General features: G+C 47.5%; 2 long non-coding RNA genes across 2 annotated transcripts in view; both read left to right on the forward strand.

Annotated features, from left to right (window-relative positions):
- Positions 1 to 25782, forward strand: part of LOC134957669 (uncharacterized) — a 137937-nt gene that overhangs the window by 43062 nt on the left and 69093 nt on the right. The window lies entirely within an intron of this gene.
- LOC134957668 (uncharacterized) overlaps positions 1 to 25782 on the forward strand; it is a 77345-nt gene that overhangs the window by 11439 nt on the left and 40124 nt on the right. The gene's annotated exons all lie outside the window — the stretch shown is intronic.

The raw sequence follows: 25782 nt of genomic DNA on the forward strand, positions 1-25782 counted from the left end.
TGTACCGAACATGGGCACCATCTTGAAATCAGCCATCTTGGATCTAAATCATTTTTTTCAAATGGAAAGGGGGTCATGTAACATGTCAAACAACATCAGAATTTGCTGAAAAGTTTATTGCGGCAAGCAGATTTGAAAAAGCAGTTATGGATCAAAAGTTATGGATCAAAAGCGGGTAAAGATGGTCGCTGAGTAGGAGAGGACTGTGAGTGAAATGTGTCGAAGAGGGTTTTGACAACAAGAGGAAAGATGGCCGTGCTCTGAGGAGCTTACAGTCTAGTAGGAAAGGGCGAAAGACAGATGACATGAGGTGCAAGCAAGCGGGAGGTAGCCTGATGGCCGGATGTAAGCAAAGCAGAGATGGTCAAGGCATGAGGTAGGGGGATGGAAGATCAGCCTCAGAAGTAGGTTATGCATCGGAAGGGTACGCTTTGATGAATAAGTGGGTTTTCAGTGCTCATTTGAAGCTTTGCAAGGACCTGGAGAGTCTAATGGAGTGGGGGAGCGTGTTCCACTGAAGGGGTGCAGCACGGGTAAAATCTTGACTCGAGCATGGGAAGCAGTGACCAGGGTAGAGGAGAGGCGCCGCCCATTGGCCGACCCTAAAGGGTGGGAGTGAGTATGAAGGGAGAGGAGGTTGGAGATGTAGGGAGCAGTGGAATTAGAGATGGCCTTGTATGTGAGGGTGAGGAGTTTGAAGAGGATTCTGGGGGAATGGGAGCAAGTGCAGATTTTGTTGAATGGGAGTGACAGATGTGGAGCGGTGGGAGAGGATGATAAGCCTAGCTATGGAGTTGAGGACAGATTGAAGGGGAGCAAGTGAGGCCAGTGAGGAGAACGTTGCAGTAGTCGAGCTCTACTGCGCATGCATCTGCATTTTCTGCGGGGGGGCGCAGAAAACGTGACCGCCTCTGCCTATTAATCAGGCAGAGGCGGTCGCGGGGTGAGAGTTGGGCGGCAACGCTCCATTTTCAGGGAGGAAACAGAGCGTGTCGGGGGCGCTGTCGCGGCGGCTGCATGACATCACACGCAGCCGCCGCAACAGGTAAAATGGTGCCGGGACTCTTGCGGCTGCAGCTAATCTGCGCCGGAAGGAGTCGACCTTAGTTTCTGCTGACAAGCAGAAATTGCGAGGCGATCGCAATAGCAGAATTTGCTACCCTTACTGAATTAGGTCCATAGTAATTGGACAATTTTTTCTTCTCAGTATATTACTAAGGTCTTTTAATTGTGATCACTAGTATCATTTTATCATATGTTTAATAAATATTTTTATTATTATTATACATCCATTTCTTAAATATTGAAAATCTCAACATAGCGCCAGTATCTTTTTATCATTGCGGGTGTAGAGGAGTCAGTTAACTTAAAATACATTAAGCTTCAATTCTATAATACTGGACTATGATTATCCTCTATCTGAACCATAAACACGCACAGCATATGCATAGGTGTGCACAGGGGGGGGTGCCTGGTGCGCACAGGCACCCCCTAATGTCCAGCACCCCGATCTCACATGCCGGATGCAGCGATCGCCGAGCAGGCTGATTACTGTCCCCTCTGTGCTGCACCCTATCAGGACTGCATTACTGGCTGGACGCCTGGGTTAATCAATGGTGCCACTGCCACTGGCTTTCAAACTCCCGGCTCCACCTACATGTACAAAAACAGCGTGATGTGATTATGTCATGCTGCTCGCACGCCCACCCGCCACATGCCCACCTCTCTCCTTCTATGCTATGCCAACGCCAGCCACTGATGAGGAGCAGCATGCAGCCAGCGTTCCTCTTAGGAAGACAAATTCAATACTGGCAGACGGCTGGCAGCAGCATTGACACATCACTCATTTTTCCAGCAGCAGCAGTACTAGTCTGCGACTGTCAGTGAGTGACTGACTTGTAAGTAAGCTGCTGCAGCTTGCAGGGGAAAGAGAGGGGGAGCCAGACCAGGCTGAGGAGGAGGAGCAGTGTAATTGCAGTGAGTGCCATCAGGGGTGTTTGTTTGGTGCACACCACAACATCTGACAATGTATCTGCTTTATTAGGATTGGTACATTGCGTTGACCTTCAATAGATGGTGCTAGACACACCCCTCCGATGGTGCACTCCCTAATAAAATGTGCTGCGCACGCCTATGAGCATATGGATACATAGTGAATCACCTCTACAGCTTTCAACTTCTGCAATGTAGTGCTAAAAGGAACTGTGAGGGTTATTCAGGTTTTTTAGCAAAGCAAAAAAGTTTGTTAGCAAAACCATGCTGCACTGCAGCTGGGGCAGATGTAACATGTGCAGAGAGATGTATACCCCTTTTACACCACCAGCATATAACATGGGTTATTGCGCATAAGAGTGCATAACCTGTGTTGCTGGTCGGTGTAAAAGGGTAGATTTGGAATAATCCAGGTTGAATGACTGGAATTCCAACTCGAGTAGTTTGCAGGGTTGAACACGTGTTCAGCCCAGTAAACTGTGCAGTGTAAACGGGAGCCGAGCCGCATCGACTCAGCTTCCCGTTCACAGTAATGTACAGGGGGCGTACGGAGATCATGTGATCTCCAAGCGCCGCCCCCGTTGCGTAACCAATGACGTCACCAACCAATATGCCGAGTTGGAGACTTCAGTGGGAAAAGGGGGCTGACGCGGGTCGCAGCCGGGTAGCAAACGAGCCAGGCTCCCGGCTGTGACCCGCGATTTTAGTATAAAAGCGGTATTAGATTTTTGGGGGTTATATTGTTTCTGTGCAGGGTAAATACTGGCTGCTTAATTTCTACACTGAAATTTAGATTTCAGTTTGAACACACCCCACACTACCTAAAATTAGCAAAACTGCAATTGCTTGCAATCGCTTCTGGGGGCTGCCCAGCATACAAATGCCCGCCAAGCTATGGATGCCCCCCTGCCTGCGCATGTTTTCCATCGCAGCAGCCGCATGTGATGTCACGTGGCCATCTTGAAAATGGCCCAGACCCACCCCTCTTTTCGCCACACTGCCCCCGCCATGCCACGTCACCGCCCCGAAAATACCTCTGCCTGTCAGGCAGAGGAGTTTGCATTAGTGAGATGCGATGGCATCTCACTGCATGCACATTTGCAGTACTGCCCCTGCGCATGTGCACAAAATCTTCAGTATGCGCCATACTAAATAAGGCCCTATATGCTATATTTCCGCAAATCTTTTTACAGAGGAATACTTCAGATCCCTCCCCATCAGCCTGTACGCAAGAAACCCATCGTTGGGTCTGGGAAAGATAGCGGCTGTCTAATTACTGTGCCTCCACCCAAGCTGTTTCATATACCGTTAGTGTGGGTATGTAGTAGGCAAGCTTGGGAAGCTATTGAAAGATGATGCTACACATGCCATGTGCTAAAATACCCAGGTATTCACATATACATTTTACTTTTATTCACACTCTGTATTCCTCTTCGGGTTTCCGGTACCTTAATGACAATAATAACTCACCAGGTACGGATTTTTCACCATAATGACTTTATACCATACTAATGAACTTTAGTACATATATCAGTAAGTAATCTGAATCCACAGTATAAGCAACATATGGATATGTATGAATACAATCAATTACTTAGCAAAATATCACCAAGCAAAACCACACAGTGTAAACATAACCATAGTTACAACATATACAATAAATGTACTATAATATTATGGACTGACCCAGGTAGTTTTAAGTTCTTTGTGCACAGTTGGGGCACTGTACTGTTGTATAATAATGAGTTTTCTGTATTTCACTTAAGATAAAGTAAATGATTCCCAAGGTATTACAGTATATCCCCTTCTTCTAAGAGATTTCTATTCTGTAAGGGTTATAATTAAGAGTTATAATTAGAGATGAGCGGCTTCAGTTCTCAGAGAAACGAACTCCCCCCCCAGACTTCACGCTCTGAGCCAGAATCAGAGTCCAGCTCGGCACTTCCCGCCAGACTCAGAAAACAGAACGAGGCAAAGCATCATCATCCCGCTGTCGGATTCTCTGAGGTTTTGGATTCCATACAAGGAGCCACGCATTGCCGCCATTTTCCCTCCGGACTTGTAGAGTGAGGTAGACAGACCTCTGTCTCTCTCTGTGGGTGGTGGCATCGGGTGGGGTCAGTGTGTGCTCATTAGGAGTGCTTTTCCTGTCACTGTGGTATCCCTGTGATGTTAGGGGAGCTGTCCTGGCTGTCACTGGTGTTTCATGTGCTGCTAGGAGTGCTGCAGCTGTACATGGGTGTTGCTGTTGTAGCTGTCACTGTGTTGTACAGGGGGCAGGGGCACTGTCCTCCTGCCCTGTCTTGTATGCTGTAAAAATTTAGGGGTGCTGCAAAACTAAATGTACACTGGCCCTGTCTTGTATGCTGTAAACATTATGGGGTGCAGTGAAAATAAATGTACACTGGCCCTGTCTTGTATGCTGCAAAAACTCAAGGGTGCTGTTGTTAAACTAAATGTACACTGGCCCTGTTTTGCTTTCAAAATTCAGTGGTGCAGTAAATATAAATGTACACTGGCCCTGTCTTGTATGCTGTAAAAATTCAGGGGTGCTGTTGTTAAAATAAATGTACACTGTCCCTGTCTTGTATGCTGTAAAAATTCAGGGGTGCAGTGAAAATAAATGTACACTGGCCCTGTTTTGTATGCTGTAAGAATTCAGGGGTGCAGTGAATATAAACGTACACTGGCCCTGTCTTGTATGCTGTAAAAATTCAGGGGTGCTGTTGTTAAAATATATGTACACTGGCCCTGTCTTGTATGCTGTAAAAATTCAGGGGTGCAGTGAAAATAAATGTACACTGGCCCTGTTTTGTATGCTGTAAGAATTCAGGGGTGCAGTGAATATAAACGTACACTGGCCCTGTCTTGTATGCTGTAAAAATTCAGGGGTGCTGTTGTTAAAATATATGTACACTTGCCCTGTCTTGTATGCTGTAAAAATTCTGGGGTGCAGTGAAAATAAATGTACACTGGCCCTGTCCTTAAAGCTGTAAAAATTCAGGGGTGCTGTTGTTAAAATAAAAGTACAATGGCCCTGAATGCTGTAAAAATACAGGGGTGCTGTTGTTAAAATAAAAGTACACTGGTCCTGTATGCTGTAAAAATACAGGGGTGCTGTTAAAATAAAAGTACACTGGTCCTGTATGCTGTAAAAATACAGGGGTGCAGTGAATATAAAGGGGTGTATTGTATGCTGTCAAATTACAGGAGTTTTGTGAAAATACAGAGGTGCTGGCACTGTCCTGTATGCTGTAAAAATATCACAAATCCCCAGAGTCCAAGTGTGTCTGCGGTGGCAATGTCTAGGCTTGACCTTCACAACACTGTATGAGAAGAGGAGTCTCTTACCACCATTTGCACACCCTCTGCAAGTGCTGGGAGGAGCATTGCCAGTCCAGTTGCTGATATTAAGATTGAGGATGTCACTGTAGAAGTGCACCAGGATGAGGAGGATATGGGTGTAGCTGGCGCTGAGGAGGAAGTTGACGATGAGGATTCTCATGGTGATGTGGTTTGTTTGAATAAGGCACCAGTGGAGACAGTTGTTGGTCATGGTATGAAAATGCCCATTGTCATGCCTGGCCAAAATATAAAAAAGCCACCTATTCAGTGTGGAATTATTTCTCCACAAATCTGGACAACAGGTGTCAAACCATCTGTTGCCCTTTGTCAATCCATAATAAGTAGTGATGTGCACCGGGAATTTTTCGGGTTTTGTGTTTTGGTTTTGGATTCGGTTCCGCGGCCGTGTTTTGGATTCGGACGCGTTTTGGCAAAACCTCCTTGAAAATTTTTTGTCGGATTCGGGTGTGTTTTGGATTCGGGTGTTTTTTACAAAAAAAACTCAAAAAACAGCTTAAATCCTAGAATTTGGGGGTCATTTTGATCCCATAGTATTATTAACCTCAATAACCATCATTTCCAGTCTATTCTGAACACCTCACACCTCACAATATTATTTTTAGTCCTAAAATTTGCACGAAGGTCGCTGGATGGCTAAGCTAAGCGACACAAGTGGCCGACACAAACACCTGGCCCATCTAGGAGTGGCACTGCAGTGTCAGGCAGGATGGCACTTCAAAAAAATTGTCCCCAAACAGCACATGATGCAAAGAAAAAAAGAGGCGCACCAAGGTCGCTGTGTGACTAAGCTAAGCGACACAAGTGGCCGACACAAACACCTGGCCCATCTAGGAGTGGCACTGCAGTGTCAGGCAGGAAGGTACTTAAAAAAAATTGTCCCCAAACAGCACATGATGCAAAGAAAAAAAAGAGGCGCACCAAGGTCGCTGTGTGACTAAGCTAAGCGACACAAGTGGCCGACACAAACACCTGGCCCATCTAGGAGTGGCACTGCAGTGTCAGGCAGGATGGCACTTCAAAATAAATGTCCCCAAACAGCACATGATGCAAAGAAAAAAAGAGGCGCAATGAGGTAGCTGTGTGACTAAGCTAAGCGTCCCAAGTGGCCGACACAAACACCTGGCCCATCTAGGAGTGGCACTGCAGTGTCAGACAGGATGGCACTTCAAAAAAATTGTCCCCAAACAGCACATGATGCAAAGAAAAAAAGAGGCACACCAAGGTCGCTGTGTGACTAAGCTAAGCAACACAAGTGGCCGACACAAACACCTGGCCCATCTAGGAGTGGCACTGCAGTGTCAGGCAGGATGGCACTTCAAAAAAATTGTCCCCAAACAGCACATGATGCAAAGAAAAAAAGAGGCGCACCAAGGTCGCTGTGTGACTAAGCTAAGCGACACAAGTGGCCGACACAAACACCTGGCCCATCTAGGAGTGGCACTGCAGTGTCAGGCAGGATGGCACTTCAAAAAAATTGTCCCCAAACAGCACATGATGCAAAGAAAAAAAGAGGCGCACCAAGGTCGCTGTGTGACTAAGCTAAGCGACACAAGTGGCCGACACAAACACCTGGCCCATCTAGGAGTGGCACTGCAGTGTCAGACAGGATGGCACTTCAAAAAAATTGTCCCCAAACAGCACATGATGCAAAGAAAAAAAGAGGCGCACCAAGGTCGCTGTGTGACTAAGCTAAGTGACACAAGTGGCCGACACAAACACCTGGCCCATCTAGGAGTGGCACTGCAGTGTCAGGCAGGATGGCACTTCAAAAAAATTGTCCCCAAACAGCACATGATGCAATGAAAAAAAGAGGCGCACCAAGGTCGCTGTGTGACTAAGCTAAGCGACACAAGTGGCCGACACAAACACCTGGCCCATCTAGGAGTTGCACTGCAGTGTCAGGCAGGATGGCACTTCAAAAAAATTGTCCCCAAACAGCACATGATGCAAAGAAAAAAAAGAGGCGCACCAAGGTCGCTGTGTGACTAAGCTAAGTGACACAAGTGGCCGACACAAACACCTGGCCCATCTAGGAGTGGCACTGCAGTGTCAGGCAGGATGGCACTTCAAAAAAATTGTCCCCAAACAGCACATGATGCAAAGAAAAAAAGAGGCGCAATGAGGTAGCTGTGTGACTAAGTTAAGCGACCCAAGTGGCCGACACAAACACCTGGCCCATCTAGGAGTGGCACTGCAGTGTCAGACAGGATGGCACTTCAAAAAAATAGTCCCCAAACAGCACATGATGCAAAGAAAAAAAGAAGCGCAATGAGGTAGCTGTGTGACTAAGCTAAGCGACACAAGTGGCCGACACAAACACCTGGCCCATCTAGGAGTGGCACTGCAGTGTCAGGCAGGATGGCACTTCAAAAAAATTGTCCCCAAACAGCACATGATGCAAAGAAAAAAAGAGGCGCAATGAGGTAGCTGTGTGACTAAGCTAAGCGACACAAGTGGCCGACACAAACACCTGGCCCATCTAGGAGTGGCACTGCAGTGTCAGGCAGGATGGCACTTCAAAAAAATTGTCCCCAAACAGCACATGATGCAAAGAAAAAAAGAGGCGCAATGAGGTAGCTGTGTGACTAAGCTAAGCGACCCAAGTGGCCGACACAAACACCTGCCCCATCTAGGAGTGGCACTGCAGTGTCAGACAGGATGGCACTTCAAAAAAATAGTCCCCAAACAGCACATGATGCAAAGAAAAAAAGAGGCGCACCAAGGTCGCTGTGTGACTAAGCTAAGCGACACAAGTGGCCGACACAAACACCTGGCCCATCTAGGAGTGGCACTGCAGTGTCAGGCAGGATGGCACTTCAAAAAAATTGTCCCCAAACAGCACATGATGCAAAGAAAAAAAGAGGCGCACCAAGGTCGCTGTGTGACTAAGCTAAGCGACACAAGTGGCCGACACAAACACCTGGCCCATCTAGGAGTGGCACTGCAGTGTCAGGCAGGATGGCACTTCAAAAAAATTGTCCCCAAACAGCACATGATGCAAAGAAAAAAAAGAGGCGCACCAAGGTCGCGGTGTGACTAAGCTAAGCAACACAAGTGGCCGACACAAACACCTGGCCCATCTAGGAGTGGCACTGCAGTGTCAGGCAGGATGGCACTTCAAAAAAATTGTCCCCAAACAGCACATGATGCAAAGAAAAAAAGAGGCGCACCAAGGTCGCTGTGTGACTAAGCTAAGTGACACAAGTGGCCGACACAAACACCTGGCCCATCTAGGAGTGGCACTGCAGTGTCAGGCAGGATGGCACTTCAAAAAAATTGTCCCCAAACAGCACATGATGCAATGAAAAAAAGAGGCGCACCAAGGTCGCTGTGTGACTAAGCTAAGCGACACAAGTGGCCGACACAAACACCTGGCCCATCTAGGAGTTGCACTGCAGTGTCAGGCAGGATGGCACTTCAAAAAAATTGTCCCCAAACAGCACATGATGCAAAGAAAAAAAAGAGGCGCACCAAGGTCGCTGTGTGACTAAGCTAAGTGACACAAGTGGCCGACACAAACACCTGGCCCATCTAGGAGTGGCACTGCAGTGTCAGGCAGGATGGCACTTCAAAAAAATTGTCCCCAAACAGCACATGATGCAAAGAAAAAAAGAGGCGCAATGAGGTAGCTGTGTGACTAAGTTAAGCGACCCAAGTGGCCGACACAAACACCTGGCCCATCTAGGAGTGGCACTGCAGTGTCAGACAGGATGGCACTTCAAAAAAATAGTCCCCAAACAGCACATGATGCAAAGAAAAAAAGAAGCGCAATGAGGTAGCTGTGTGACTAAGCTAAGCGACACAAGTGGCCGACACAAACACCTGGCCCATCTAGGAGTGGCACTGCAGTGTCAGGCAGGATGGCACTTCAAAAAAATTGTCCCCAAACAGCACATGATGCAAAGAAAAAAAGAGGCGCAATGAGGTAGCTGTGTGACTAAGCTAAGCGACACAAGTGGCCGACACAAACACCTGGCCCATCTAGGAGTGGCACTGCAGTGTCAGGCAGGATGGCACTTCAAAAAAATTGTCCCCAAACAGCACATGATGCAAAGAAAAAAAAGAGGCGCACCAAGGTCGCTGTGTGACTAAGCTAAGCGACACAAGTGGCCGACACAAACACCTGGCCCATCTAGGAGTGGCACTGCAGTGTCAGGCAGGATGGCACTTCAAAAAAATTGTCCCCAAACAGCACATGATGCAAAGAAAAAAAGAGGCGCAATGAGGTAGCTGTGTGACTAAGCTAAGCGACCCAAGTGGCCGACACAAACACCTGGCCCATCTAGGAGTGGCACTGCAGTGTCAGACAGGATGGCACTTCAAAACAATTGTCCCCAAACAGCACATGATGCAAAGAAAAAAAGAGGCGCACCAAGGTCACTGTGTGACTAAGCTAAGCGACACAAGTGGTCGACACAAACACCTGACCCATCTAGGAGTGGCACTGCAGTGTCAGGCAGGATGGCACTTCAAAAAAATTGTCCCCAGACAGCACATGATGCAAAGAAAAAAAGAGGCGCAATGAGGAAGCTGTGTGACTAAGCTAAGCGACCCAAGTGGCCGACACAAACACCTGCCCCATCTAGGAGTGGCACTGCAGTGTCAGACAGGATGGCACTTCAAAAAAATAGTCCCCAAACAGCACATGATGCAAAGAAAAAAAGAGGCGCACCAAGGTCGCTGTGTGACTAAGCTAAGCGACACAAGTGGCCGACACAAACACCTGGCCCATCTAGGAGTGGCACTGCAGTGTCAGGCAGGATGGCACTTCAAAAAAATTGTCCCCAAACAGCACATGATGCAAAGAAAAAAAGAGGCGCACCAAGGTCGCTGTGTGACTAAGCTAAGCGACACAAGTGGCCGACACAAACACCTGGCCCATCTAGGAGTGGCACTGCAGTGTCAGGCAGGATGGCACTTCAAAAAAATTGTCCCCAAACAGCACATGATGCAAAGAAAAAAAAGAGGCGCACCAAGGTCGCGGTGTGACTAAGCTAAGCAACACAAGTGGCCGACACAAACACCTGGCCCATCTAGGAGTGGCACTGCAGTGTCAGGCAGGATGGCACTTCAAAAAAATTGTCCCCAAACAGCACATGAGGCAAAGAAAAAAAGAGGCGCAATGCGGTAGCTGTGTGACTAAGCTAAGCGACCCAAGTGGCCGACACAAACACCTGGCCCATCTAGGAGTGGCACTGCAGTGTCAGACAGTATGGCACTTCAAAAAAATAGTCCCCAAACAGCACATGATGCAAAGAAAAAAAGAGGCGCACCAAGGTCGCTGTGTGACTAAGCTAAGCAACACAAGTGGCCGACACAAACACCTGGCCCATCTAGGAGTGGCACTGCAGTGTCAGACAGGATGGCACTTCAAAAAAATTGTCCCCAAACAGCACATGATGCAAAGAAAAAAAGAGGCGCACCAAGGTCGCTGTGTGACTAAGCTAAGCAACACAAGTGGCCGACACAAACACCTGGCCCATCTAGGAGTGGCACTGCAGTGTCAGGCAGGATGGCACTTCAAAAAAATTGTCTCCAAACAGCACATGATGCAAAGAAAAAAAGAGGCGCACCAAGGTCGCTGTGTGACTAAGCTAAGCGACACAAGTGGCCGACACAAACACCTGGCCCATCTAGGAGTGGCACTGCAGTGTCAGACAGGATGGCACTTCAAAAAAATAGTCCCCAAACAGCACATGATGCAAAGAAAAAAAGAGGCGCAATGAGGTAGCTGTGTGACTAAGCTAAGCGACACAAGTGGCCGACACAAACACCTGACCCATCTAGGAGTGGCACTGCAGTGTCAGACAGGATGGCACTTCAAATAAATAGTCCACAAAGAGCACATGATGCAAAGAAAAAAAGAGGCGCACCAAGGTCGCTGTGTGACTAACCTAAGCGACACAAGTGGCCGACACAAACACCTGGCCCATCTAGGAGTGGCACTGCAGTTTTCTAGCGAGTGGATGAGTGCTTCCATCCTCATGTGAATCTGAACCACTAGCCATGAACATAGGCCAGGGCCTCAGCCGTTCCTTGCCACTCCGTGTCGTAAATGGCATATTGGCAAGTTTACACTTCTCATCAGACGCTTTCAATTTTGATTTTTGGGTCATTTTACTGAACTTTTGCTTTTTGGATTTCACATGCTCTCTACTATGACATTGGGCATCGGCCTTGGCAGACGACGTTGATGGCATTTCATCGTTTCGGCCATGACTAGTGGCAGCAGCTTCAGCACGAGGTGGAAGTGGATCTTGATCTTTCCCTATTTTAACCTCCACATTTTTGTTCTCCATTTTTTAATGTGTGGAATTATATGCCAGTATCAATAGCAATGGCCTACTACTATATATACTGCGCACAACTGAAATGCACCACAGGTATGGATGGATAGTATACTTGACGACACAGAGTTAGGTAGAGCAGTGGCCTTCCGTACCGTACTGCTATATATACTGGTGGTCACTGTCAGCAAAACTCTGCACTGTACTCCTCCTATATAATATACTGGTGGTCCCCAGTGCCCACAATAAAGCAGTGTGAGCACAGATATATGCAGCACACTGAGCACAGATATGGAGTGTTTTTCAGGCAGACAACGTATACTGGTGGTCACTGGTCAGCAAAACTCTGCACTGTACTCCTCCTATATAATATACTGGTGGTCCCCAGTGCCCACAATTAAGCAGTGTGAGCACAGATATATGCAGCACACTGAGCACAGATATGGAGTGTTTTTCAGGCAGACAACGTATACTGGTGGTCACTGGTCAGCAAAACTCTGCACTGTACTCCTCCTATATAATATACTGGTGGTCCCCAGTGCCCACAATTAAGCAGTGTGAGCACAGATACAGTATATGCAGCACACTGAGCACAGATATGGAGTGTTTTTCAGGCAGACAACGTATACTGGTGGTCACTGGTCAGCAAAACTCTGCACTGTACTCCTCCTATATAATACAGCTGCTCCCCAGTCCCCACAATTAAGCAGTGTGAGCACAGATATATGCAGCACACTGAGCACAGATATGGAGTGTTTTTCAGGCAGACAACGTATACTGGTGGCCACTGGTCAGCAAAACTCTGCACTGTACTCCTCCTATATAATACAGCTGCTCCCCAGTCCACACAATCATGCAGTGTGAGCACAGATATATGCAGCACACTGAGCACAGATATGAAGTGTTTTTCAGGCAGACAACGTATACTGGTGGTCACTGTCAGCAAAACTCTGCACAAATAAGCAATAAGCAATAAGCACAAATATTATTATTATAATAAACAGAGAGGACGCCAGCCACGTCCTCTCCCTAACATTTCCAATGCACGAGTGAAAATGGCGGCGACGCGCGGCTGCTTATATAGAATCCGAATCTCGCGAGAATCCGACAGTGGGATGATGACGTTCGGGCGCGCTCGTATTAACCGAGCCATACGGGAGAATTCGAGTATGCCTCGGACCCGTGTAAAATGGGTGAAGTTCGGGGGGGTTCGGTTTCCGAGGAACCGAACCCGCTCATCACTAATAATAAGTAGGGGTAAGGATGTTAACCACCTAGGAACATCCTCCCTTATACATCACCTGCAGCACATTCATCATAAGTCATTGTCAAGTTCAGAAACTTTGGGTAATAGCGTAAGCAATCCACTGACACTTAAATGATGTGGTTTGTTTGAATATTATTTCTCTGTGAGGATGAGGATGTAAACACTGAAGGGGAAGGGTGTGGAATCTGATGATGAGGACAACATCTTGCCTCTGTAGAACCGGTTTGTGCAAGGAGAGATTAATTGCTTCTTTTTTGGTGTGGGCCCAACCAGAGCAATAATTTCAGCCACAGTCGTGTGGCAGACCCTGTCGCTAAAATAATTGGTTTGTTAAAGTGTGCTTGTCCTGTTTATACAACATAAAGGTGAATGGGAGGGCCCAAGGACAATTCAATCTTGCACCTCTTTTTTTTCTTTGCATGATGTGCTCTTTGAGGCCTACTTTTTAAAACTGCCATCCTGTCTGCCACTGCAGTGCCACTCCTAGATGGGCCAAGTGTTTGTGCCGCACACTTCTGTCGCTTAGCTTAGTCATACAGCCACCTCGGCAGCGCCGTAACTACCTATGTGCCAGGTGTGCCTGGCACACAGCACAGTTACCCTGAGGGCGCACGGGCAGCGGCATGTAATGAGTCAAATTGACTCATTACATGCCGTCTGTTGTGTGCCGCGCTGGAGAAGAGAGCAGCAGCTGCACCGGAGGCAGAGAAGGAGGAGGAGGGAGGGGGACTTGAGCAACAGCAGCACTATGTCATTGGTAGCGGTAGTGCTGCAGCAGCGCCGCTACCAATTACATAGCGCTGCTGCAGCTCAAGTCCCCTTCCCTCCTCCTCCTTATTCCCTGTGGCTGCCCGGGATCTCTGACAGTGGGAGAGATGGTAAATATATATCTCTTTCTTTCTTTCTTTCTTTCTTTCTTTCTTTCTTTCTCTTTCTCTCTCTCTCTCGCTCTCTTCTGCCACAATGTGTAAAAAGGGGGACGCTGTATGCCGTAATGTGTAATAAGGGGGACGCTGTCTGCTGTAATGTGTAATAAGGGGGACACTGTCTCAGTGGCGGAACTAGCGAGCGGTGGGCCCAGGTGCGACAAAATGCTTTGCCCCCCCCCCATCCAAGTCCACCCCCTCACCCCTGGAGAGGATCTGGTGAGGGGGACCTGCTCAGGGCCAGAGAAATGGATACCTAGCAACAGTGCCATTACTAGACATATTAGCATTGTGTGCAAGAAATGGCATCTGAGCCCCACCCCTACATGCAAAACAGGGGCAGTGCGCGCCGTAGGGGCGCGCAAAAATACATAGTGGCGTGGCTTCGTGGGGTAGGGGTGTGGCCACAAAATAATACCAATTCATAAAACGGTGCACAGTAGTCTCCATTATTCAAATTACGCCACACAGTAGCACCACTACACCAGGTAGAGACCCTTTTACACCTTACGGCGGACAGATTCCTCTTTTTACACATTATGGCATACAGCGTCCCCATTTTTACACATTACGGCAGACAACGTCCCCCTTTTTACACATTACGGCAGACAGCGTCCCCCTTTTTACACATTACGGCAGACAACGTCCCCCTTTTTACACATTACGGCAGACAGCGTGCACTTTTTACGCATAATGGCAGACAGCGTGCCCTTGTTACACATAGCGGCAGACAGCATGCCCTTGTTACACACAGCGCAGACAGCGTGCCCTTGTTACACATTACGGCAGATAGCGTGCCCTTGTTAAACATAGCAGCAGACAGCGTACACTTTTTACACATAACGGCAGACAGCGTGCCCTTTGTGCACATTACAGCAGACAGCGTGCCCTTGTTACACATTACGGCAGACAGCGTGTCCTTGTTACACATTACGGCAGACAGCGTCCCCCTTTGTACACATTACGGCAGGCAGATTCCTCCTTTTTACACATTGCGGCAGGCAGATTCCCCCTTTTTACACATCACGTCAGGCAGATTCCCCCTTTTTACACATTACGGCAAAGATTCCCCTTTTTACACATTACATCAGGCAGATTCCCCCTTTTTACACATTACGGAAGGCAGATTCCCCCTTTTTACACATTGCGGCAGGCAGATTCCCCATTTTTACACATTGCGGCAGGCAGATTCCCCCTTTTTACACATTGCAGCAGGCAGATTCCCCCTTTTTACACATTGCGGCAGGCAGATTCCCATTTTTACACATTGCGGCAGACAGTCCCAAGAAAGAAAGAAAGAAAGAAAGAAAGAAAGAAAGAAAGAAAGAAAGAAAGAAAGAAGAATTATACTTACCCTCTCCGCTGGCTCAGGCTCCTCGGTGCAGCGTCTGACGATTCCCGGGCAGGAGAGAAGGAGGCGGAGGGAGGTGGAGGAGGGAGCCGCTGCAGCGCTGTATTATTGGTTGAGGCGCTGCTGCTGCTGCCCCTCTGCTTCACTATAGGCTGTTCTCGGAAGACAGCCTATAGTGAAGCAGAGGGGCAGCAGCAGCAGCGCTTCAACCAGTAACAAAGCGCTGCTGCGGCTCCCTCCTCCACCTCCCTCCTTCTCCTTCCCCCGTACCGCTGCTCCTCTCCTCTCTGGGTACCTGTGCGCTGCGGGCAGCGGTTGCCCGCAGCGCACAGCGGCATGTAATGAGTCAGTTTGACTCATTACATGCTTTGGGCCCCTGGACAGAGGCGGGCCCCAGTGCAGCGCACTGGTTGCACTGGCGGTAGTTCCGCCTCTGAGCTGTCTGCTGTAATGTGTAAAACGGGGGACGCTGTCTGCTGTAATGTGTAATAAGGGGGACGCTATCTGCCGTAATGTGTAAAACGGGAGACACTGTCTGCTGTAATGTGTAAAAAGGGGGATGCTGTCTGCTGTAATGTGTAATAAGGGGGACGCTGTCTGCCGTAATGTGTAAAAAGGGGACGGTCTGCCGTAATGTGTAAAAAAAGGGGACGCTGTCTGCCATAATGTGTAAAAAAGGGATGCTGTCTGCCATAATGTGTAAAAAGGGGGACACTGTCTGCCGTAATGTGTAAAAAGGGGACGGTCTGCCGTAATATGTAAAAAGGCATGCTGTCTGCCGTAATGTGTAAAAAGGGTGATGCTGTCTGCCGTAATGTGTAAAAAGGGACGCTGTCGGCCGTAATGTGTAAAAAGGGGGACGCTGTCTGACGTAATGTGTAAAAAGGGGGACGCTGTCTGTCATAATCTGTAATAAGGGGGACGTTGTCTGCCGTAATGTGTAAAAATGCACGCCGTCTGCCGTAATGTGTACAAAGGGGCTCTACCTGGTGTAGTGGCGCCATTGTGCAGCGTAATTTGAATAATGGAGAGGAGACTGCTATGCACCGTAGTATGAATTGGCATTATTTTGTGGCCAGGCACCTTCCCCATGAAGCCACATCCCTATATATTTTTTGCGCACTGCTCCTGTCTTGCGTAGTGGGGGGGGGCCAATGCCATTTCTTGCACACAGCGCTAAAAAACATAGTTACGGCACTGCACCTCGGTGCAACCTTTTGGCCTAAAAACAATATTAGGAAGTGTGAGGTGTTCAGAACAGACTGGAAATGAGTGGAAATTAATGTTATTGAGGTTAATAATACCGTAGGATCAAAATTACCCCCAAATTTTGTGTTTTTAGCTGTTTTTATGGTTTTTTCAAAAAACATCCGGATCCAAAACCAAAACCCAAAAGGGTGGTTTTGGCAAAATCAATCTAGATCCAAAACATGAACGGAGTTCCAGATCCAAAACCAAAACACAAAACACGAAAAGTGTCCGCCGCACATCTCTAGTAATAATCCTCCGCTTCTGTGGAATCGGTGCATCCACAACTGAGTGCCAGTTGTCTAAAGGAGGATCTATATGAATTGAGAGTTTATCCTATACCCATCCAGCTGCAGTTATTATTCCCTTGTTCACACTCGTTATATTTCCACACAATATTTTACTGCTCCAGTTAATCGGTACAAGTTTAATTAGTGTTCGGGGCTGTTCACCTTTAGATCAACTGCCAGTCTCTCGTTTTACTGCTGCTCTTCCTCCCCCTCCCCCCCCCCCCTCCCCCACGGTAGTCTCAAATAAACTGTTAAGAAATATAATTGTGTAATATGTATAGATATATGATGTATGTATGTATGTATGTATGTATGTATGTATGTATGTGTGTGTGTGTGTGTATATATATATATATATGTGTGTACATTTTTTATCATACTGTATCCCTTTTTTGTGTAAATACTAGTGCCTTATTCAGTAGCCAATGCTACTGAGATGCACTCACATCTTCCTGGTTTCCGTCGCAGGGCCAATTCTGCTCGTGTGCTAGCAGGGAGATGCGATATCCTCTCAGTAATGCGAACGCCTCTGCCTGATTGACAGGCAGAGGCGTTTGTGGGGCAGTCGGGGGTGGCATTGCAGGGGTGTTGTAGTGAAAATGGGGGAGGTCCACGGCCGTTTTCAGGGATGCCACGTGACGTCATATGCTGCAAAAAAGAAAATGGCTGCAGACCGACTGCCTTCTCAGCCAGGTTGCACAGGCAGGGGGCTTCCCCTAGTTACATAGTTACATAGTTGTTGAGTTTAAAAAAAAGACAAATATCCATCGATTCAACCTCTATTATTATTTTATAATAATTAAATGCTGTATCCTTGGATATTTTTTTCAGCTAGGAATCTATCTAATCCATTTTTACAATTATTGATTGAATCCACCAATACTACCTTCTCTGGCAGAGAATTCCAAATCCTTACTGCTCTTACTGTGAAGAACCCTTTTCTCCGTTGTGTATGAAATTTTTTTTGCTTCTAACCTCAGGTCTGTCTTTGTGTCCTATGTAGCGATTTTTTGATAAACAAATCGTTTGATAAATTCTTGTATTGTCCCTTAATGTATTTATAAATATTATTAATGTCCCCTCTCAATCGCCTCTTTTCCAGTGTAAACATATCTAACCTTTTAAGTCTTTCCTTATAGTTTAGTGCCTCTAACCCCCTTAACCAGTTTGGTGGCTTGCCTCTGAACTCTTTCGAGTTCAAAGATATGTTTATTATGTCGAGGTGCCCAGAACTGTACACAATATTCCAGGTGTGGCCGCACCAATCATTTATACAGTGGCAGGATTACATTCTCATCCCTTGTCTCCATTCCCCGTTTTATGCATGCTAACACCTTATTTGCTTTTGTTGCTGCATTTTGACATTGCGTACTGCTACTAAGTTTATTATCGATGAGCACCCCCAAATCTTTTTCAACTACCGTTATCCCTACATTTTCCCCATTTAGTTTATATGCTGCCTGATTGTTTTTAGTCCCAAAGTGCATAACTTTACATTTGTCTATATTGAACCTCATTCTACATTTATCCACCCAGACCTCAAGTCTAGATAAGTCATTCTGTAGAGACTCAACATCCTTGTCTGAATTAATTACTCTACATAGTTTAGTATCGTCTGTGAAAATTGACACTGTGCTTTCTAGTCCCTCTCCTAGGTCATTAATGAATATGTTAAACAGCAATGGCCCGAGTAGCGATCCCTGTGGTATTCCACTGAGTACTGAGGCCCATTCAAAGAACATCCCATTAATCTCCACTCGCTGTTCCCTATTGTACAGCCAATTACTCACCCAAGTACAAATAGTGTTTCCTACCTCAAGCTCTCTTTATGTGGGGTTTTGTCAAAGGCCTTAGCGAAGTCCAGAAAGACCACATCCACTGCTTTACCCTGATCAGTATTATTGCTCACTTTCTCGTAGAAGCTTACTAAGTTAGTTTGACATAACCTGTTCTTCACAAAACCATGCTGACTCCTTGTAATAACCTTGGAGGTATCCAAGTACTCTAGTATGGCATCCGTTAACATACCTTCCAGTATTTTCCCCACTATTGATGTCAAACTTACCAGTCTATAGTTACCAGAATGAGTTTTAATACCCTTTTTAAATATTGGGACTACCTCTGCTATACTCCAGTCCTTCGGTATCATTCCTGATGTAATTCACTCTCTGAAAATCAGATACAGGGGTCTTGATATCTCTGCGTTAAGTTCCATAAGAACCCTGGGGTGAAGTCCATCTGGGCCAGGAGATTTATTTATCTTAATTTTACTTAGTCTCTTCTGGACTACTTCCTCATTTAACCAAGTACCTAGCAACGAGTCATTATTATAGCTTATATTGTGCTCTACTCTTGTCAACCTGTCCTCTCTTGTGAATACTGATGCAAAGAATTTATTCAATAAGTCCGCTTTTTCCCTATCATCATTAATCAAGACATCCAACTCTCCCATTAAAGGCCCAATATTCTCCTTTTATAACCTTTTACCATTTATATACTTAAAGAACTTTTGGGGTTTGTTTTACTCTCCTTTGCGATTATTCTATTTTAGCTGCTCTGATTTCTTTTTTGCATTTTTTGTTACATTCCTTGTAGAACTGGAATGATTCCACCATCCCGTCAGACTTAAATGCTTTGAACGCACGCCTTTTTTATCCATTTGTTCCTTGACCTTCTTATTAAGCCACATCAGTTTGAATTTACTACTCCTGTTTTTGTTGACCATAGGAATATACAATTTAGTGTACTTATTGAGCGCAGTTGTAAAAACATCCCACATTTCATCCGTATTCTTACCATGAAATACATTTTCCCAATTGATGTCCTTCATTGCTTGTTTCAGAAATATGAAATTAGCTTTTCTAAATTTAAAACTCTTAGTTAGACCCTTATATTGTTGTTTTTGGAAGCTGATATCAAATGTGATCATATTATGGTCGTCATTTCCTAAGGTCTCCCCTACATTAATGTTTGATATTATTTCCTCATTATTAGTTAGTACTAGGTCCAATATAGGGGGTCATTCCGAGTTGATTGCTCGCTAGCAGTTTTTAGCAGCCATGCAAACGCATTGTCGCCGCCCACTGGGGAGTGTATTTTAGCTTTGCAGAAGTGTGAACGCTTGTGCAGCAGCACGCCAGCAAAATCTTTGTGTGCAAAACAAGACCAGCCCTGTAGTTAATCTTTGTGTGCATTGATTCTAACGACGGAGGGATGGCTTTTGACGTCACACACCCGCCCAGAGAACGCCCAGCCATGCCTCTTTCTTCTGTCACTCCTGTGTTTTTCTAAGCACTCCCTGAAAACGGTCAGTTCACACCCAGAAACGCCCACTTCATGTCATTCTTCCTCGGTTCTGCCGTGCGACAGGAATGTTCGTTAAACTCTGTGCAAACCCACGATGCTCATTGTACCTGTTCGACGCGCCTGCTCATTGCGGTGCATACGCATGCGCAGAAATGCCAATTTTTAGCCTGATCGCTGCGCTGTGAACAACGCCAGCTAGCGATCAACTCGGAATGACCCCCATAGTCCTATGCCTAGTTGTTTCCTCGATTACCTGGGACAAGTAATGATCTTTTAGCATGTTTAAGAACCTGTTGCCCCTAGCTGTATTTACTGTTTCGGTGTTCCAATTTATGCCCGGGTAATTAAAGTCCCTAACAATAACGACATGCCCCATTCCTGCAGCTTTTTCGATTTGCTGCAAGAGTTGTAATTCGTCACAAACACTAATATCTTGTGGTTTATAACATGTCCCTATTAAAAGCTTTTTTGGATCTTTACCCCCACTCAAAATCTCAACCCATAATGTCTCCACGCTATCTCCAGTCCCCTCGTAAATTTCCTCCTTTAAATACGGTTTTAAGAATGGTTTAACATAAAGACAAACACCCCCCTCCCTTTTTATTAGTCCTATTGTCTCCTGAAGAGGGTGTACCATTCCATGTTTGCTGCCCAGTCGTGAGAATCATCCCACCATGTCTCTGTAATGCCTATTATATCATATTGGTCTTTAAGTGCAATTGTTTCTAATTCCCCCCTTTTACTTGTTAGGCTTCTTGCATTAGCAATCATACACTTAAGCGTAGTAATTCCCTGATCCGCAAGTTTTGTTGTGGATAAACATTTCCTTAGGAACTTGAGTTTTCACTGACTATTTTTTGTTGTAGATAACGTTTTCTTAGGAACTTGAGTTTTCGCTGACTATTTTTCTCCTTCCCCCCTCTCCACCCCCATTATACTTTATACATCCCTCTTTTCTTCACTCTCTAGATGTCCCTCTAGTTCTTACTAATCCCTCCCCCCAGGCACCTAGTTTAAAATCTTCTCCAACCCTCTAACCACCCTCTAATCCTTCCCCTCAGCACCGTTTAGGAACACAAACCCTTCTTTCCCACATTTACCTCCCTAATCTCCCAATGCCTCCCTGGACTAGCGCGTGGCACAGGGAATATTTCGGAGAACGTTACCTTAGATGTCCTTGCCTTTAGTTTTTGGCCTAGGTCCCTATAATCTTTCTTAAGGACAACCCACCTACCACTAACTTTGTCATTGGTGCCAACGTGCACCAAGACCGCCGGGTCATTCCCGGCCCCTCCCAACAATCTTTCTACCCGGTCCGCACTGTGCCGAACTCAAGAACCCGGGAGACAACAGACTGTACAGCGATCATGGTCCCAGTAGCAGATTGCCCTAACTGTCTTCCTGAGGATAGAATCCCCTACCACCACAATCTGACTAGGTACCTTTTCTCTTGTTACCTTTGTCCTGTAGGGACTGCTCCTCCGGTTGCTAGAGGTAAAGGAATCCTCCAGCTCTGTCATTTCCTCACTGCCATCCCCAGAATCTTCGTTCAATCAGGTGAATTTATTGGGGTTTGGTAGATCGGAGATATCCTGTCTCCCCCTCTTCTTCTTCCTTCTAACTGTGACCCAGCTAGCTACATGATTGTCCTCATCCTCTTCTACCCGTGCCCCCCCCCCCCTACAACTCCTCCACCATTCTATCTAAGCTCTGCGCAAGATTGTGAATATCTCTCAGTCGCATAATGGTTTGCTCTAGATCAGTTACCTGGGCTTCCAGGGCAACCGTGCGCACACACCTCACACAGATATATTCACATTGGAACGGTTGCTCCAAGTGCACATACATCTTGCACGACATGCACTGAGGGAAATTCTCAATCACGGCCCCACCCATTTTATACAAAATACAAAACAAAAAAACCCCTCTAACTCCCTGTTACCTTCAGAAAAACAATGCAATAGAATACAAACAATACAGACTATGCAGTACAACACGATACTATAGCCTAGCCGTGGAAAGAAACAATTTTCAACACAGCAAAGGAATTGATAATGAAATGTATAAAAATGTGCAATGGAAAACAGTCAATGCAATAATAAAAATGATACTTGCGTGTCCGGTGGGAGTCTCGACCACCTGCAGCAGCAACTAATCACTGGTGCCTTCTTCTCCTGTGTTGGCACTTTCCTGCAGTCCTTATCCAGGGTCAGTGAGACGCTCACTGCTTTCACTCCTGGCACTCCTGGTACCTTGCTCCGCTGCTCACTACCTTCCCCGCTGTCTCTCCTAATTTCGGCTCCTCCTGGTGATCCCCCCCGGTGCCCGGCTTGCTCCGGTGCTCGGTGCACTCCCCGCCACCGGCCTCTGGCTTCCCTCATGCACCCTTGATGCGCTCCCCAGCTCACGGCTCCTGCGCGCACCCTCGTGCGCTTCACTTCTGCCTTGTCATGTCACAACCGCTGGTCCACCTCTCTCCACAGCCGCTGGTCCGCCATTAGCCGCTGGTCTGCCTCAGTGGCACGTCACAGCCGCTGGTCCGCCTCTCTCCACAATCACATCGCTGGCCGCCATTAGCATCCTGGGCGGCCTTGCCCTGTGCTGAGCAACCCCCAGCATGCAATTCTAGCAAGTTGCAGTTTTGCTAATTTAGCAAAACTGCAACTGAAGCTGAATCAGATCCATAATTATTTATGCCTGACAAGGTATACACTAATTTATTTTTAGACTTACATGATCATATGTAGTGCTCTACAGTGTACCCACACTTGTAGCAGCAACTTGTAACAGGTGTACACAGTTGTCCCATAGTGTGGATTAGTCAGTCTTTCCTACCCTCCCGTATTCAGCGGATGCTTCCGTTTTTTACATGAGCCTCCCGCTGCCCTGAAAATCTTCCGGGTTCTCCCGTTTTTTTCACTACTGCTATGGTCTGTAAAAATGCAGACTGCGCATTCGCCAGTCCAGAAGTGCCGGGGCGGGGCCAGCATGGGCCAAAACATTGTGTTACTTAAATGCCAGCCAGGGGCGGATCCAGAACAAAATGACAGGGGGGGCACCATGTTAGGGGAAGGCAGGGGGGGGACTTTTGCGCACGCTCCTGGGAAGGTGGGTGTGGTCTTATAACAAGGGTTGTGGCGTCACAGTGCCATACCAACGAGCCACAACCTCATTTTTATCACGCTGTGGGCATGGAGTACAGGTCTGGTGTATGGTGAGTGACAGGGTGAGTATACAAGGACAGGTCTGGTAGGGGACAGGGTGAGTGTGCGGGGATAGGGTGAGTGTGCGGGGACAGGTCTGGTAGGGGATGGAGTGAGTGTGCGGGGACAGGTCTGGTAGGCGACGGAGTGACTGTGTGGGGACAGGTCTGGTTGGGGACGGAGTGAGTGTGTGGGAACAGGTCTGGTTGGCGACGGACTGAGTGTGTGGGGACAGGTCTGGTAGGCGACGGAGTGACTGTGTGGGGACAGGTCTGGTTGGGGACGGACTGAGTGTGTGGGGACAGGTCTGGTTGGCGACGGAGTGACTGTGTGGGGACAGGTCTGGTTGGGGACGGACTGAGTGTGTGGGGACAGGTCTGGTTGGCGACGGAGTGACTGTGTGGGGACAGGTCTGGTTGGGGACGGAGTGACTGTGTGGGGACAGGTCTGGTTGGGGACGGAGTGAGTGTGTGGGAACAGGTCTGGTTGGCGACGGACTGAGTGTGTGGGGACAGGTCTGGTAGGCGACGGAGTGACTGTGTGGGGACAGGTCTGGTTGGGGACGGAGTGAGTGTGTGGGAACAGGTCTGGTTGGCGACGGACTGAGTGTGTGGGGACAGGTCTGGTAGGCGACGGAGTGACTGTGTGGGGACAGGTCTGGTTGGGGACGGACTGAGTGTGTGGGGACAGGTCTGGTTGGCGACGGAGTGACTGTGTGGGGACAGGTCTGGTTGGGGACGGAGTGAGTGTGTGGGGACAGGTCTGGTAGGGGACGCAGTGAGTGTGCGGGGACAGGTCTAGTGGGTGACAGGGTGAGTATACAAGGACAGGTCTGGTAGGGCACAGGGAGAGTGTGCGGGGATAGGGTGAGTGTGCGGGGACAGGTCTGGTAGGGGACGCAGAGAGTGTGCGGGGACAGGTCTGGTGGGTGACAGGGTGAGTATACAAGGACAGGTCTGGTAGGGCACAGGGAGAGTGTGCGGGGATAGGGTGAGTGTGCGGGGACAGGTCTGGTAAGGGACAGGGTGAGTGTACAGGACAGGTCTGATAGAGGACAGGGTGAGTGTGCGGGGACAGGCATGGTATGGGAAAGGGTGTGTGTGCAGGGACAGGTCTGGTAGGAGACAGCGTGAGTGTGCATGGACAGGTCTGGTAGGGGACGGACTGAGTGCGTATATAGGGGGTATCACCTCATACAGGGCACCTCATACAGGGGACACAGTATATAGGAATAGTAAGGTCAGGTTTACAGGGGGAGTCACCTCAGTACACTACACATGGCACAGTTTATAGGATATAGGGGGTATGGCACATATGGGCAATGACACTATAGTAGGTATATAAGGGAGGGTCTTACCCTGGCATAGGAGTCGGTCATATCATCCTTATGGTCGTCATGAGTCATGACCATGACCCGTTGCGGTGGACACGGGCGCCTTGGAGGCCAGAACGGAGCTGGTGTGGAGATTCTGCACGCGGGGAGAGCGCAGGAACCGGGCGGCCCCGGAGAGCCGCAGCGCCCGCACACACAAGGGCATCGCCATGATCAGGCTGCCCTGACTGACGGCAACCGCAGCAGGTACAGGCAGCGGTGGGACCCAGCCACAGTAGTCCGGGCTGAGGAGAAGTAGAAGCAGTGCCCCCAAATCACGGCCGCCACCACGCTCAGGGGCAGATTGGGAGGGAAAACCAGCCTGGGAAATTGATGAAAGCAGCCCTAATGGGGCGGGGCCTGTTAACCTGTTAAGGGGTGGGGTCTGTCAAAGGGGTCAGAGTCTGTCAAAGGCGGGGCCTGATTCTGAGTTAAATGCAGTTGCAGCCAAAAAAAAAATTTGACTCCCACAGAAAAAAACAAACACATTGCCCCACCACAGGAAAAACACACACACACACACACACACACACACACACACACCATTGGCCCTACAGAAAAGAAAACCCGAACTGAACAACGCAGAAAAAATAAAATAAAAAAAACACTGGCTTTCACAAGAAAACAAAAACAAATTGACCACCATCAAAAATAATTAATGCACTGACCCCATAGGATATAAAAAAAAACCAAATTGACCCTCAAATAAAAAAAAAACATATTTGCACCTACATAAAACAAAACATATTGGCACCCACAGAAAAAAAAACATATTGGCATCCACAGGGGAAAAGAAAAAAAAACATTGGCACACACAGAAAAAACCCACACACTGGTCACTACAGAAAACAAAAACACATTGGCCACTACAGAAAAAAAAAAACATTGGCCCCGGACAGTAAAAATAAAGAAAATGTATGCCGCACACAAAAAAAATACATTGGCCCCCACGTGGAAAATATTAAAAGACATTGGCCTACAAAATAAAAAAAAATGGGGTGGATTGTGTATGTGCCTGCGTTCGGGCGGGGGTACTCTGTCTAGGGGGCAGGCACACACAGACAGAAGCTGACACACAGATGCTGACAATCAGACAGATACTGACACACTGTTGCTGACACAGACACACAGAAAGATGTTGATACTGACACACAGATACACACAGCAACATGCT

Source organism: Pseudophryne corroboree, chromosome 9, assembly GCF_028390025.1.
Source record: "Pseudophryne corroboree isolate aPseCor3 chromosome 9, aPseCor3.hap2, whole genome shotgun sequence".
Taxonomy (NCBI): domain Eukaryota; kingdom Metazoa; phylum Chordata; class Amphibia; order Anura; family Myobatrachidae; genus Pseudophryne; species Pseudophryne corroboree.